Source organism: Dermacentor andersoni, chromosome 3, assembly GCF_023375885.2.
Source record: "Dermacentor andersoni chromosome 3, qqDerAnde1_hic_scaffold, whole genome shotgun sequence".
In the NCBI taxonomy this organism is placed as follows: Eukaryota; Metazoa; Arthropoda; class Arachnida; order Ixodida; family Ixodidae; genus Dermacentor; species Dermacentor andersoni.
In genome coordinates, this window is record NC_092816.1 from 210,289,377 (window position 1) to 210,305,698 (window position 16,322).

Here is a 16,322-nt window from a genome sequence, read left to right on the forward strand (position 1 = left end):
ATATGGTGGCAACGAGGGTGTAAGTATAGATTCCACAATCAGAGAATTTGTATACGTTCTGCAGTACCTATTCGTTTTACATACCTTGATACACTGAGGGAAGAGTTGGAACTACCAAAGCATCGAGAAATGCTGAATAATATCGTCAATGCCGCGTAGCTGCAGCCGCAGGCGCTGATGTCATCTCTGCCACGACTAGGATGGCATAGGCTAATCCTAGGTGTTATTCAAAGTGCGAGTGACCTTTCTGCTGTTTCAGGTAAAACTAAGGTACACGCTAAAAGCGGCTGTACTGCATATGGTTAAAAGTAGAACGAGGGGGCTGTGCTGAATTGTTTTTTTCAGCGCACATGTGTGTTTTCCGGCTCATAAATGTTTCATTTTTTTTTCCTTTTGCAGGTATGAAGACGAAAGAGGCATTCGCTGAGGCTCTCAATAAAGCTTGGAACAAGAACTCGACAGCGAAGCCTTACATGGTACCGGAGTCGGAAGCAGGTCACGTTTACGATGCCTTGAGAGATTACAACGAATTATTCTTTTTTTTTCCACTGGGAAACGACATCTGGGATCTGAATCACGTATACAGATATTCTCCATTCCGCAATGCAGTAACGGTACGCAAAATACCGCTACAGTGTTCATATGGGAAAGCCGCACGATTTTGGGTGGTGTATGAGGGCCACTTAAGTGAAGTTATTTAGCTTGTATTTATTGCTAACTTTTTTTAAAATCTGGCAACTGCTAGTGGCCTGCAAACATTGTTATTAAAACAAATAGAATAGTTTTGTTTTAAATCGATCTGTACGAATAAAAATTGATGGTATTCGTCCTCTGACGAACACGGTACATATACTTTCGCACTCGCTGGCAATGACAGCTTCCCTTCGCGTGCTATGACACAGTGGCAGTACACCAACGCACCAGCACATCACAAGCATAAAGTAAAATGGCCCATTGCTCTTGTTTTCAAAGGCAGAGTGGAAGAAACACAGGCAACCGGTCTTGCATGGTCAGGTCACAATCGCCAAATACATGAAATCTTGTTAGCTCAAAAAATCTTTGCCGGCATCGTTGTGCCCGCATTGGGAGTTGATTTGATGAAATCACATGTAAGCATAAGGATGCAGAGGTGGGCTAGTTGCTAATGCATTATTGTAAAAACTAAGAGCACCATAATCACACAAGACGTAGAAACGGAAACACGCACTACACGCGCTCAAAGAATCTGCGAGATGTGCGCGTGTGGTTTGTGTTTCTTTTTCTACGTCTTGTATGTTTATAGCGCAATGTTATTATAATAATACATGTAAGCATATCTTCGCAAGCGCGAAGTTCGTCCATCTTGTAATTCGATTGCCATCCTATGGAAACTTGGCCAATTAGCGGAACGTTTGTAGGTCTTTTTGTAACAAGCTAATATTCGGGCAAGTTGGTTCACCGTAAAAAACAGCGCTGATTTAACACGGACAGACAGTGTGTCCATGTGTTTCTTCTGTCCGTCAGTGCTAAATTTGCGCTGCTTTTTACCACGTTGTTTTTTTGTCCGTTTGACCACATCGAAACCCTTTGGCAGCAACTTGAATTACTGGGTTGTTTATGGTCTAATGGGTGGAGTACGACGCTGTTGTGCTGGGGTCTCGGAATGTAGCGCTCGTGTTGGGGGAGAGCTGGTTTCTCTGTAGTCTAGGACGGATGTGTGTGCTCCACGATTCCCCAAGTGTTCGTTTTCGCGAGGTTTAATTTCAACAAGTGTTTTTCTTTTGCTTTTGTTTTTGCAACTGTCAACCTTTGCGAAACGGTCTTGCGCTAAAGGACGCGGACAGAAAAGGGTACCGGACACACTTGCACTGTCCGGGTCTTCTAGATGGAAACCCTTCACGCAATGCATAACTCGGCGAAATCACCACTTTGACGTGAACCATCACATCACGCCGGGTTGCCGACCAACGCGATGAGCTACGGGCGCACCAAGTTTCTTACGTGCGCCAGGGCAATAGGCTAGTTGAGGCCGTCATTGCTGAAGCAGCTCCTGCTGGCTGCACAGAGGGACTACCAAAGCCTGGACCAGCCACGAGCCACGCTCTGGAAACTGTGGTGGCATCCGGCACATTCATCAACTCTACGCTCGCACACTGGTTTCAAAGGCGGGAATGTGATGGTCAGTGAGTGTCGTCGAGTGTCAGAAGGCGTGAGTGAAAACTTAAGTGCTCGCATGCACGAGCGGCCGTGTGCATGAACGTGAGTGAGTGCCTGTGAGTGCGAGGAGAGAGAAAAAAATCTGCGTTTTCACGTGCCACAAATGCGACATGATTGTGACACACGAGGTAGTGCAAGACTCCGGAGTACTTCTGATTTCGTTAACAAGAAACCAGCGCAGGATACAGAAGCGTTTTGGCATTTCGCCCCCATCGAAATGTTGCCGCCGAGACCGTAATTTGATCCCGTGTGTTTGGGCTTAGCAGCGCATCGCCATACGCACTACGACGCCACATAGGGTGAATAGCCGTGAGCGTGAACGTGAATAAATGTGAGTGGGCATGAGTACGAGCGGGAGGCAGTACCCATGAGCGATGAGTGAGGGCTGGTGATTGTGATTGGGCGTGAGTATAAACGTGAATGATCATAAGTAGGCGTGGGCAAGAGCGGGGGTTGATATCAGTGCGTGTGAGTAGACGTGACTACGAACGTAAGTGCCGGTGAGCAGACAGTTTTAGTTACACGTACGTAGAGGCTTCACGTACGCAAACGTGAAAAGCCTACGTGCCTTACGTGCACGCCATCTGACACGCTTTTAGCTACACGTACGCATCGCACGCCAAGAGGCACCCCGTAGCTATATCTATCGGGAAATGTGAACACGGCGGTAGCCAATTCAATCCTGTCGCCGCGTTTCGATGCAAGCCGTCTGCGCGCGCGCGGCCCGCTATCGCTTGTTCGTGATCTCGCGGAACTCCCGCGCAAAGCTGTCTACGTGCGCAAGAAACGCACGCAAAGAATTGAATCTCACGTACGTCCGTGAGACGCGCGCGCGCCCGCTACGTTGTACGCATGCGCACTGCTGACACGTAGAAGCTCTACGTACGCAAAGCCTCTACGTACGTGTAACTAAAACTGTCTAGTGTGAGTAGACGTATGAAGGCGAATGAGCACCAATATGTAGCTGTGCCTAAATAGACGTGATCATGAACGAGTGTGAACACCTTCGATTGTGAGTAGCCGCAAGTGTGAACGTGAACGAACACCTATTGGTTTGAGTAGACGTGAGTATGAAGAGAAATAAAGGAACAGTATGAATGTACCATAATTTTGGAGAGGCTCAATTTACGAGCTCGTAGGCAGAGGTAGAATGCAAAATATTATAAAAATGAAAGAATGTCATTCAAGACAGTTCTCCGTCGGAAGAGCGCCCCTGGTATTTTATTGCGATAGTAATTATATGCACACACCAATCGCATTCCTGCCGTCGACGTATCCGTGATATTCCGTGTAAAGTCGAATGGCGAGAACACCGTCGGCGCGCGTCGTTTCCTGTAAGTCCGAGCGAAAGCGTGCGCGAACAAGGACAACGAGAACAATCTCGCGTGCGCAAACGAGGACAGCGGAGAGCAAACGCACAAGTTTCCCGTCGCGCCAAAGGCCGTGTGGGGAAAAGCGTGGGAGCAGTGTTCTGCTCCGGCAGCAACTGCTCATTTCACGATCGGGCGCAACTGATGATCGTGGCTCAATGTCGCGTGCCATATATGCAGGCAAGCTAAGGCAAGCATGGAGGCAGCGCGGTAGGGGAGGCTCCGCCGACAAGTGTGCACTTTGTGCGGCCGCGCGCGGGCTCGCGCTCCGTATCTCGAACATGATCTGCGGACTGCTCACACGTTTATGCGCGCTGTGTGATCGCCGCTCTTGCGTTGAAACAGTGGACCACACGAAGTTCGTTTCACTCGCTGCTTGTTGCCGCGTTGCTCGCACCAAGCTTTCGACAGCATGCGTCCGCACTCATTGAGTGTGAGGTCTGTTTGTTTGCTCTTGCGCGCTGTGACACCATGTGCTTACATTTCCATTAGTAAGCGAATGTTTCCAAGTTTATACGGCCGACAAAACTAATATCCTTACTTCCTACAGCTATACACTAATTTGCTATCGTAATGAATGCTTCGCCTTGCGGGCGAAACCGCAACTTTTTTACACAAATCCACCTCACGTCGGATTAGGAATAGGTCAAGAGATCGGGAAGTGGGTCCTCCACTTCAAGCTCAATCTTGGGAATGCATCATCCCCTGTTACAGTGTTCACGCGGCCTCTCTCCCGCAGCCCATTGAGATTAGCTGCAGGGAGGCTTGGTTGGAACCAAGCTGGTCACGGCGGAAGCAAGTGCATTTTGCGCGTGGGTCCGAATCTTCTGTCCGGTAGTGGTCGTACTACGCGGCGCCTCTTCTCGTCTCTGCTCTGTGCATATGCGTTTTGAAGTGCTAGCGTACATGACATATACGCCGACCGTACGTGCGCATATGTATTCCACTGTTTTCATCTACTTTAGCAGTCCTCGCGTGACTCTACATAGCGATGCAATGGGCAAGAGTACATGGTCTGCGCGGTGCATGTAAATGTCGCTATACGTTTCCTTTTACTTATGCGCCCGCACAGCAGATAGCTGCCGAATAAGTGCGAAATTTAACCATTGTTTTTCGCAGTTACTCTCTGGAGCAGTAACAATTATTTGTTTGATTATAGGAAAATCATTAGCGCATACTTACAGAGCACACTGTCTAGACCGAATGCCGCCTACATGACACAACCAACAAACGTATGAGTAAACGTGTAAGCCAAAGCATTGCACTGTAGTGTTGGAGGCTCCAAGAACACGAAGATAGCGTCACTAGCAGAAGAGCGAACTTCATGTGCATCGGAAGATTGTGCAAAGCACGTGAATGAAAACGTGAACACAAGTGAATATCCAACAAAAGCTAAGTCATAAATGAAAAAAATAAAATGAAGCTCTATTTACAATGCCGGAGAACTGGTCAAACGCCCCCAAATTTCCCGCACTTCCAATTTAGACTTCCAATCCCTGAACTGCGCTCTATTCACTGAGGACTCTGTGCTCTAGTGGTCGCAGTGCAGGCGCTTCTACGGCACGACTGAAAATACATCTATATTTCAGCGGCGACCGCATTAGCCTATCAATCGTAAGCCAAATTAGTAAGCGAGACAATCTTGTGTGATGCCTGTATAGCAATTGGTCACCGTATGACTGAAAGCTCTTTTTTGTGCGTATCATTCGTCCATCATCCTATTTCGTTTGCCAGGAAGTCTTCACTTCTGCGTCGAACTAGGCCCACATCATATCCTAGAGGAAGAGAAGCAAAACAGCATTGCTCGAGTAGGTCACTTGTATTCTATTTTCTTGTATCCTATTGTATCCTATTGTATCCTACTTGTATCCTACTTGTATCCTACTTGTATCCTACTTGTATCCTACTTGTATCCTATTCTTGTGGCAATGGATAAAGTGATGCCTGTTGGAACTTACGATACATGGGGCGGGCTTTCAGTGCATCATTTTAGAGCGCAGCTCTTTGGCGTCCGTTCCTGGGTTTCGCGTCGTCGTCGGCGTTGTCGTCGGCCTCGTAACCAGCTCCGCCCCCCTTTCATCCCCCCAGCGCTAGCAGCGACCGACTGATACCGCTGGATGCCGCTGACGCCGCTAGAGAGTCAAGATAACGTGACTGCATAGAACACCGTCGCCGCCATGCAGAAAGAGGAGGAAAGGGTCCCCCCCCCCCCTGTTCTTGTGTGGCGGATGGGGTGCTCTTCAGTTGCCGACGCGCCAGTTATTTCACGTAGGCCCCGGCACGTCGACGAATACGTGACCACCTTCCCACGGCTAGACCTGGTTCTTAGCGCTGCGGAAGCGAGGGTATCATATTGTTTGTGTCGGCATCGGCGGCGTTGTCCCTGAAACCAACTCCGCAGCTGGGGTTGACTCACTATCGGCGTCAGCGGCATCAGTCAGTCGCTGCTATCTCTTCCCTCCTCCCTTTATCGTGTTGTCCGCTTGCTGCGCGCGCTTCTGCCCCCATCGTTTGCCGCTGGGTGTACACGCCGCCCCCCTCCCCCCTCTTCCTGCGAGTCTCCGGTTGTCAAAGCGCCGGCTCGAACTTAATTCCTTTCTTCGCTCCTCCTCCAATGCAACCCCTGTGCGGTGGCAATCAGAGAGCCAGATCGGTGGCCGCGGATCTGTATATGTGCACCGCCCGAGCCGAAATTGCCGCTGCCGTTCGCCCTGTGCGGTGGCAATCAGAGAGCCAGATCGGTGGCGGCGGATCTGTATATGTGCACCGCCCGAGCCGAAATTGCCGCTGCCGTTCGCCACTGCGAAATTATCTTGCTGGTAGTAGCTGCCTACTTCGCCCCTACCGCACTCACGAAAGACGTCGTGCACTTCCTGCAACTCGCATTAACCGTCCATCGATCCACACCGATGTTAGTAGTGGGGGACTTTAATGTTGACATAAAGACAAACAGCAATTTCCTAACACTTATGCGGGAGAACATCCCGTTCCTCTCGCTCGTAACGCGTCCCACGGCTGTGACAACCTCGCGAGGCACTTGTATAGATCTCGTCTTTGAGAATCAAGCATTGGTGTACCAAGTCGAACATATATCAGTCTATTTCTCCGACCACAAAGCTTCCTTCATGACTGTCAAGAACTGTTAGTGGAGTCTTTGTTAAAGGAATACGTGTGAAAAATAAAAAAAAATTCTGTGATAGCGCATACATGTGTTGCTCGATTTCTTTGCCTCAATCTATCGAAAAGGTGAAACAGCTTATTTGCTGCGCTCAAATTTCGCATAAGGAAGTAACGTAATCGTCGGTAATTTTTTTCCCATTTACTTGGACGCATCCGCCCCGAATTCCATCATTGAATACTTACAGTGATTTGCCATTCCTTTTAACTGCTTATCTTGATGGGAAGAGTGGTAAGCTTGAAAGCACGATAAACTATACGATTTGTAATTATTAAAGAAACGAAAAATACGCAGATTCGCCCGAAAGGCGAGGCATCGATTGCGATAGCAACTTAGTAGACACCTATACGAAGTAAAGATAGTCGTTTTATCTGCCGTATATACCTGTAAATATTTCCTTATTAACTAAATTAACAAGCACTATGTCACGCGCGCACAAGTATACATGAACATATCTCGCTCGATAACCGTGGAAATTCGCGGTCAAAACGCTGGAGTGAGGAATCGCGGTAGCGGCAGCGAGAGAATTGACCTTCGTGCATCTCTACCTACAACGCCAACGAAACGTTGGAAGCACAGCGCATATGAAGCTACCGGCGCTACACAGACTCAGCAAACATCGCAAGTCGCTTTGAAGATCAGGCCCGCACGGGCGCGCACTTTGGGCCCGTCGCAGATAGCATTCGATACGACGCCCGCGCGGCCGTGCCGTAAGCACAAGCTGCCGGCGTAAAGCGACCCTCCTCCATTGCCTCCCCCCTGTACCTATCGTTCGAGAGAAGAGGGTGCGCTACCGCCCAGCCTTCCTCGCTCGCGCATGCGAGATGAGCCGCGTTCCCTGGCTCGATCACCAAAGAATAAAAAACCAGCTTTAGAGGAGGGAAACTATGCTTTCACTAGTGGTACAAAATAAGCAGCGGAAGCGCAGAGGACTTTGTTGGTGCGCCACATATGGCACTGCCGAACAAGAAGCGAAAGCGAAGTTTTTAATGAGCGAAATTGAATGCGGTCCCTTTTCACCGGTTGCATACGCTGGTACGGGTCGTACTCGCTCTGCAGGCGTTAGGGCATGCGCCACTCCGTTGGCTGCCATGTAGCTGGTTCTTTCTTATTGCCTCGAGACCAAATAGCCTCAACTGACGCCCATAAAGAACAAGGCCCCAGTGAGTGCACGGAATGTGCGACTTTATTGGTACAAGACAACCAGTGCACATTCTCGTACACGAGCATAAATAAAATTTGCGTGTCGAGATACAATGGAATCATTAACGCGAGCTCGTAATCGGCTCACCTTCGTCGTCGCACATTGCCGTCTCGTAACGAGCGACAACAAGCAGCACGAGCAGATTGGACAATGTCCAACCTGTTTGCATCGACAGTCGCCGTTGAAGATGAGTGACTTGCGTTACGAAGCAATCGGGTGACGCAAGCATCTGCTGCGGCAGGCAATACAGCCACAGGGACTCTCTGGAAATTTAGCGTTCTCCTTTCCCAGCTTCGCGTTTCGTTTATTTCGGAAGCCGCCAATGTGTTGCTCGCACTTGGTGTCCCATTTTATCTCAATATGGACGTAGTCGTATTGGGCGGCAGATTCCTCTTTGGCGTAGCATAATTCTCCGCGCACAGGAACGCTAGCGCTACAGATGATGTGGGGTGCCCTTTTTATTATGGGGGGCTGTTTGTCGCGACGATAGGTTGCATTTTTTACCCATCCTGCTCCCGGTGGGCACATGTATCCGCAGGGTGCCTACCAACCGGGAAAACCAGGAATTCTCAGGGATTTTCTGTGGTCTGGGAAAACTCAGGCATAACTCGGGAAATTTGTGCTTCTATCAGCGAAAATTTGCTATAATCTGGTTGAAAGGGAACGAAAGTCGCGGTAATGCTGGCTCAAGTAATGCACAGGAATCATAACGAATCGTCTTTGACGCCCGGTCGTCGGCTGGAGGAGTTGGCAGCGTTCAGTTAACGACCCATTTTCCGGATGCCCAATAATTTGGAGGCTTCGCGGCACCATCACGTACCCCATAGAGTCAATGGATCAGAAAATCTGAAATTCCGGACGCAAGAACCCTTCGCCGCGCGATTTTCCGGACTGTTTGCCGTGACCGCAGGTCCGAAACGGCTATACGCAAAGCCAGCCACCTCGGCTACCGTTCTGAATACCTCACCGCCTCTAATCGGCGCTCTCGGACGCAGATCTCCTAGCAGCCGTAGCCAACAATGCGGCATCGCTAGGCTAAGCTGCTTCGTCGTTCGCTATTAAGATTCTTGCCATTGGGTGCCGTATTTTTCATTGCAAGCATTCGCCGTTTTTGGCAATGACACCAATTCTGTCTTTGCGGTCTACGCGATTGGCTTCGAAGCTCAGAAAGCACGATGCGTTGCATAATGTCGGTTCCGGAAAGTCAGCTTTGCCTCTCTATAAAGTGTTCCTTGGTGAAGCATGCGCAAAAGTACTGCGGCAAAGCGTAACAAGCATGGGAAGAGATTATTGTCAGGGGACACAGTATGTATTCCTTAATTATAAACGCGTGCACCCGCTATCTCCCGTCACAGTACGAGCACCGGTGTGCCTATTAAGTGTGCCAACAGGCTTTCAGAGCTTTTTCGAGTGTGTCTGTGGTGGTTTGAACCCTCGAGGACAGCAATCGGCATACATTCATTTTTTCCAAATTGCCGATTTTGCGGGCGTTTCCCCGGCCCCTAGGCAGTTCGAAAAATCGAACGTTGAGTGTACAACTGACCAAGACGATGCTTCAAATGGTCCCTGGGGCGAACGAGCGGTGGAAGAAGAACAAGAACAGAAATGACTTACACATTGACGAATAAACGGGAAAGGAAGCCTGCTGCCGCCGTTGAGCTAAAAAAACAGGCTTGGCTGATGCCGAGATGCAGGCGTCCTTCATCCAAATCAATATAAACACTTTAAAGCTGCAACACACAACAGTGAGGTGTGGTGCGTGGGCTGAGAGTATGTCATGATAGTTGAAGTTGACTTACGAGCTGTTGAGAGAATGTCAATTGTAACAAAGTTCGGACCTCATACCACTGAGCATGCTTTGATAGAAATAGCTCTTATTCGAAAATATTTGCAAGTGTATGCACCTTCTTTTTATTCGTATTTGAGAATGTCCGACTTGATTTGGAATTTTTTGGAAGACAGTTTCATTGCTGTGTATTTTACCAACCCCTCCCTTCTATTCACTTTTTGAATAAAATAAACACTACTCATCAGTATTCAAACTGGATTAGGCGTTTTTTTTTATTTGTTTCCGCAATCTTACTACAGAGTGACAGCATCGGGCGACATGGTTTCAACCTCTCTTGACATAAAACGTAGTCCTGCGTCAACCAGGAAATTTAGCAAAGCACTGAGGCAAAACCTGGAAAATTGAGGGAATTTAGAAACGTCAACTTGGTAGACGCCCTGATCCGGTCCGCGCAGGCGTCAGGTCAGGAGAGCATCTGAGATTATAATAAAACAGTTGGCGTAGTATCTGCAGGGCACCCAAGAGGCAGCACGGGGATCAAAACTGCAAGCAGGGCGGGCCGTGGGCTGAATCCACCGAGGCTGCAATCAATCACCCATAAGGTTCAGACAATACATTATTCATTGCCTAAGATCCATAGAACAACAGTGAGGACTCACGTACCGGGTCGCTTACGGCATATTCTGCCATCCGACTACAGACATATCGCTTGCATTCGTCGCAAATGCTGGTCTCGTAACGAACGACAACCAACAGCGCAGATTGGGCAGCGTATCCCATCTGCTTGCATCGAGAGTCACCGTTGAAGATAAGCTACTTGCATGGCGAGGCAATCGCCTGACTCGGGCATCTGCAGCCACAGCCATCACAGCGACAAGAATTACCCGGCACTTTAGCTTGAACTCCTTTTTCAAACTGCACCTTCTTTTTCTTTTGGGGCGTCGCTAATGTGTGGCTCACACTTGGTGCCCCACTTTGCCTCAATACAGAAAAGTCGCTTTCATCGGCATCACCTTTTTCAGCGACTTTTGTGGCCCTTTCAAAACAGGTGGCTATCAACGTCATATACTTTCGCTCATATAAGCACGCATGCTGGTCTCTGTTCACAAAAAATCGGGCCAAGGAACACCACAAGTACAATTTTGCCCACGGCCGCAGCAGGAAAGAACGAACGGATACCACCAGTTACGATGAGTGTATACTGGGCGTCTATGTCGCTGTGCGCTCTGCAAGAGCAGGTGCTAACCTCGAGAGACTGTTCTTCAATGCAACTCACCAGGTCCCCATATCCGAGAAATATAATACGGCGACGACGACCCAGTGGAGCAGCGAAATCATATTCTGCAATCAATCGCTTCAGTCTACCCTGCGCAAAGAACCAGGTTATCGAGCAAGAAAGGCAATTTTCTATGAGAATACGAATTAAAAATGCGAATGAGAAACATTGCAATCGATAAAGATGGCACTCTGTTCTGGAAGCACTGAAAGCCAGAAACATTAGGAATATTTAAATGCTACATAGCACACGCTGTATAGGTTAATGCATGGCACATGTCAATGACGAATTAGCTATTACAGGAGAGAAATTACACATGACATTGTACATTAGAAGATACTGCTGCAGATATAGCATGCTACCAGACAGCGACTGGTATTAAGTACGAGCGACGAATCGGTTACCCTTTATCTTCAAAATCAGCAAGAACTGATAATACATAATGTGCACGGCTCAGCAGTTTATTTAGCAATTACTTTTGTACGAAAGAGAAACTGCCTGCTGTCCCATTTTGCACACCCGCGACAGTTTTGAGCAAGCTGTGAGCCCGGGGAATTTGGTAATTCATGATATGCGGAGCGCGGCAGCAGACAAAGGACGGAAAGGCACGACGTAGACAAGCGCTGACTTTGAACAAATTTTTATTTTCGTGGAACACACAGCAGGCTCACGGAATCTCAATCGCCACTTCCGAACGATGGTTGGCAAAGCAAGAAGACATCTATTTTCTACGTAGATTAACACAGCGTACCACCTCCTGCGCATTCCAGGTAAACAAGTCCATTTTCGGCAATGGCGAGGGTGGGTTTGCGGACACAACTGTAGTTATCAAAAGCCGCGGCTTCAGTGGACAATCTGCTATTATCGCTTGCATGCTTAGCAGTTGCTGAGGATATTTGCAACAGCGATGCGCTTCCACAATCACTGACTCCAATGTAAAGCGAAGAATCGCTTTCTCCTTTCCTGCAATTTTAGATTATGCTCTTCCAATATCTGTGTCACGTATTATCTAGTCCACAACAGAGGCAATGTCATATACCACATTGATTTTGCAGTCAAAAACAGAACATTTCCTGTTAATAAGGAATGGCACACATTGTAACTCAGCAAAAAAGAGGTTTGTTCACTGCAGAAGTTATGGGTGTGGTATATGTCATCCCCCTATGCTGTGGCCTAGGATACTTGGAACAGACAGGCAGATGGCTTAATGTAGGATTATAGCAGCACATTCCAAAAGCACAGAATGTGAGAGAGGGATTCCTCGCTTCCCACTGTAGCCAATGTCCCGGCATTTGCTGTTGGTGTTCACATGTTTTCAAATGTTACTTTGACGACTCAAGCCAGCCTTGTGAAATGATATGCAGGTCATACATGACCGTGATAGCCCATAGTTCCATGATGTCCCTTGAAACACGAATGTGCATGGCGCAGGTCTTTATAAAAGTCGCATTCAAGGAGGATGTGACTGTTTGCTCACACAGGGAACCAGTGGCAATACAATCTGATTTCTAGGCCTACAGCAACTCACAAATCTCGTCATATTGTTCGATCATCACTTTTGGCTATAGTGTCGCATTCAGGCGTGCGCTGATTGGCTGGTGGAGCACTACGCGACGCGAACGCGATAACGCCGAAGTGATTGTCGCAGAATACGTCGCGAGGTTGAAAAACGTGTGCTGCTATACTTCGCAAGTTTTCGCAACTATATTAATGCGAAAGCATTATATGCATCATTACGCGATAATCCTACATTATCGGCGTCAACACTGAGCAATAGTGCCAAAAATGACCGTACAAAGAGAAATCATGTCAAACACGCTCGGAATGACTTCATACTTAAACGGGAGGTTCCTGTAAAGAAAGTAAATTAATGGCTTAGAAAAGAACATTTGGAATGTATAGCTGAAAATAGAATACCAGCCTCCGGGTGCAGGACGTGCTTGCTTGCCCGGTGACACGGCTCTTGACGATTTTGGCTGCCTAAAGGTGTGCCTAGAGCAGCCGTCAGTGCACACGTCACGTTGAACAGTCTGGCCTAGTGCCTGTGTCACTGGGCAACTGACAGCGCAGCCAGTCATGAGGTGGTTGCGCCACTGAGCCAATGAGCTGTCCCCGTTGAGACGCTTCGCACGTCTTGATTTGTCCGCACCAAGGCGCAGTTCAAACACACGCGACAGCTTGCGTGGACGAGGAACGGGAGGAAAGGAAACATTTCACCAAAGGGGACTATAATGCTTTCGCACTCCCACACGTCATCATCATCATCATCAGGATAGTTACGCCCACTGCAGGGCAAAGGCCTCTCACATACTTCTCCAACTACCCCGGTCATGTACTAATTGTGGCCATGTTGTCCCTGGAAACATCTTAATGTCATCGGCCCACCTAACCTTCTGCCGCCCCCTGCTACGCTTCACTTCCCTTGGAATCCAGTCCGTAACCCTTAATGACCATCGGTTATCTTCCCTACTCATTACATGTCTGGCCCATGCCCATTTCTTTTTCTTGATTTCAACTAAGATGTCGTTTACCCGCATTTGTTCCCTCACCCAATCTGCTCTTTTCTTATCCATTAACGTTACACCTATCATTCTTCTTTCCATAGCTCGTTGCGTCGTCCTCAATTTCAGCAGAACCCTTATCGTAAGCCTCCAGGTTTCTGCCCCGTAGGTAAGTACTGGTAAGACACAGCTGTTACACTTTCCTCTTGAGGGATAGCGGCAACCTGCTCTTCATGATTCCAGAATGCCTGCCAAACGCACCCCAGCCCATTCTTATTCTTCTGGTTATTTCAGTCTCATGATTCGGATCCGTGGTCACTACCTGCCCTAAGTAGATGTATTCCCTTACCACTTCAAGTGCCTCGCTACCTATCGTAAACTGCTGTTCACTTCCGAGAATGTTAAACATTACTTTAGTTTTCTGCAGATTTATTTTCAGGCCTACCCTTCTGCTTTGCCTCTCCAGGTCAGTGAGCATGCATTGCAATTGGTCTCCTGAGTTACTAAGCAAGGCAATATCATCAGCGAATCGCAAGTTGCTAAGGTATTCTCCATCAACTTTTATCCCCAATTCTACCCACTCCAGGTCTCTGAATACCTCCTGTAAACATGCTGTGAATAGCATTGGAGAGATAGTATCTCCCTCTCTGACGCCGTTCTTTATTGGGATTTTGTTGCTTTCTTTGTGGAGGACTACGGTGGCTGTGGAGCCGCTATAGATATCTTCCAGTATTTTTAGATATGGCTCATTTACACCCTGATTCCGTAATGCCTTCATGACAGCTGAGGTTTCGACTAAATCAAACGCTGTTTCGTAACCAGTGAAGGCTATATATAAGGGTTGGTTATATGCCGCACATTTCTCTATGACCTGATTGATAGTGTGAATATGGTCTATTATTGAGTAGCCTTTACGGAATCCTGCCTGGTCCTTTGGCTGGCAGAAGTCTAAGGTACTCCTGATTCTATTTGCGATTACCTTAGTAAATACTTTGTAGGGAACGGACAGTAAGCTGATCGGTCTATAATTTTTCAAGTCTTTGGCGTCCCCTTTCTTATGGATGAGGATTATGTTAGCGTTCTTGCAAGATTCCTGTACGTTCGAAGTCATGAGGTATTGTGTATATAGGGTGGCCAGTCTTTCTAGGACAGTGTTCCCACCATCGTTCAACAAATGTGCTGTTACCTGATCCTCCCCAGCTGCCTTCCCCCTTTTCATAGCTCCCAAGGCGTTCTTTACCTCTTCCGGCGTTACTTGCCGGATTTCAATTTCCTCTAGACTATTCTCTCTCACCTTATCGTCGTGGATGTTACTAGTACTGTATAAATCTCTATAGAACTCCTCAGAAACTTGAACTATCTCATCCATATTAGTAACGATATTGTCGGCTTTGTCTCTTAACGCATATATCTGATTCTTGCCTATTCCTAGTTTCTTCTTCACTGCTTTTAGGCTTCCTCCGTTTCTGAGAGCGTGTTCAATTCTATCCATATTATAGTTCCTTATGTCAGCTGTCTTACGCTTTTTGATTAACTTAGAAAGTTCTACCAGTTCTATTCTAGCTGTAGGGTGAGAGGCTTTCATACATTGGCGTTTCTTGATCAGATCTTTCGTCTCCTGCGATAGCTTACTGGTCTCCTGTCTAACGGCGTTACCACAGACTTCTATTGCGCACTCCTTAATGATGCCCATAAGATTGTCGTTCATTGCTTCAACCCTAAGGTCCTCTTCCTGAGTTAAAGCCGAATACCTGTTCTTTAGCTTGATCGGGAATTCCTCTAGTTTCCCTCTTACGGCTCACTCATTGACTGGCTTCTTATGTACCAATTTCTTCCGTTCCTTCCTCAAGTCAAGGCTAATTCGAGTTCTTACCATCCTATGGTCACTGCAGCGCACCTTGCCGAGCACGTATACATCTTGTATGATGCCAGGGTTCGCGCAGAGTATGAAGTCGATTTCATTTCTAGTCTCACCATTCGGGCTCCTCCACGTCCACTTTCGGCTAACCCACTTGCGGAAAAAGCTATTCCTTATGCGCATATTATTCTGTTCTGCAAACTCTACTAATAACTCTCCTGTGCTACTCCTAGAGCCTATGCCATATTCCCCCACTGACTTGTCTCCAGCCTGCTTCTTGCCTACCCTGGCATTGAAGTCGCCCATCAGTAGAGTGTATTTTGTTTTGACTTTATCCATAGCCGATTCCACGTCTTCATAAAAGCTTTCGACTTCCTGGTCATCATGACTGGATGTAGGGGCGTACATTTGTACTACCTTCAATTTGTACCTCTTATTAAGTTTCACAACAAGACCTGCCACCCTCTCGTTAATGCTACAGAATTCCTGTATGTTCCTAGCTATATCCTTATTAATCAGGAATCCGACTCCTCGTTTTCGTCTCTCCGCTAAGCCCCGGTAGCACAGTACGTGCCCGCTTTTTAGCACTGTATATGCTTCTTTTGTCCTCCTAACCTCACTGAGCCCTATTATATCCCATTTACTACCCTCTAATTCCTGCAATAAATCTGCTAGACTCGCCTATCCAGATAACGTTCTAACATTAAACGTTGCCAGGTCTAACATTAAACGTTGCCAGACTGAGGGCCGGGGTTTGATTGTTGTATTCATATAGGAGGTTGTGACCAAGTACTGCACCAGGGTGGCCAATCCTGCTCTGGTGAGAGAGTGCGTTACCGGTTCTGGTCACCGGGATCAGGCCGCACTTCAGGCCTGTTTGTTTAATTTTCTCAACACACAGTTTTTTTTTGTATTTTCCGGTGGAGAATTGCGCGGCACCGGGATTTGAA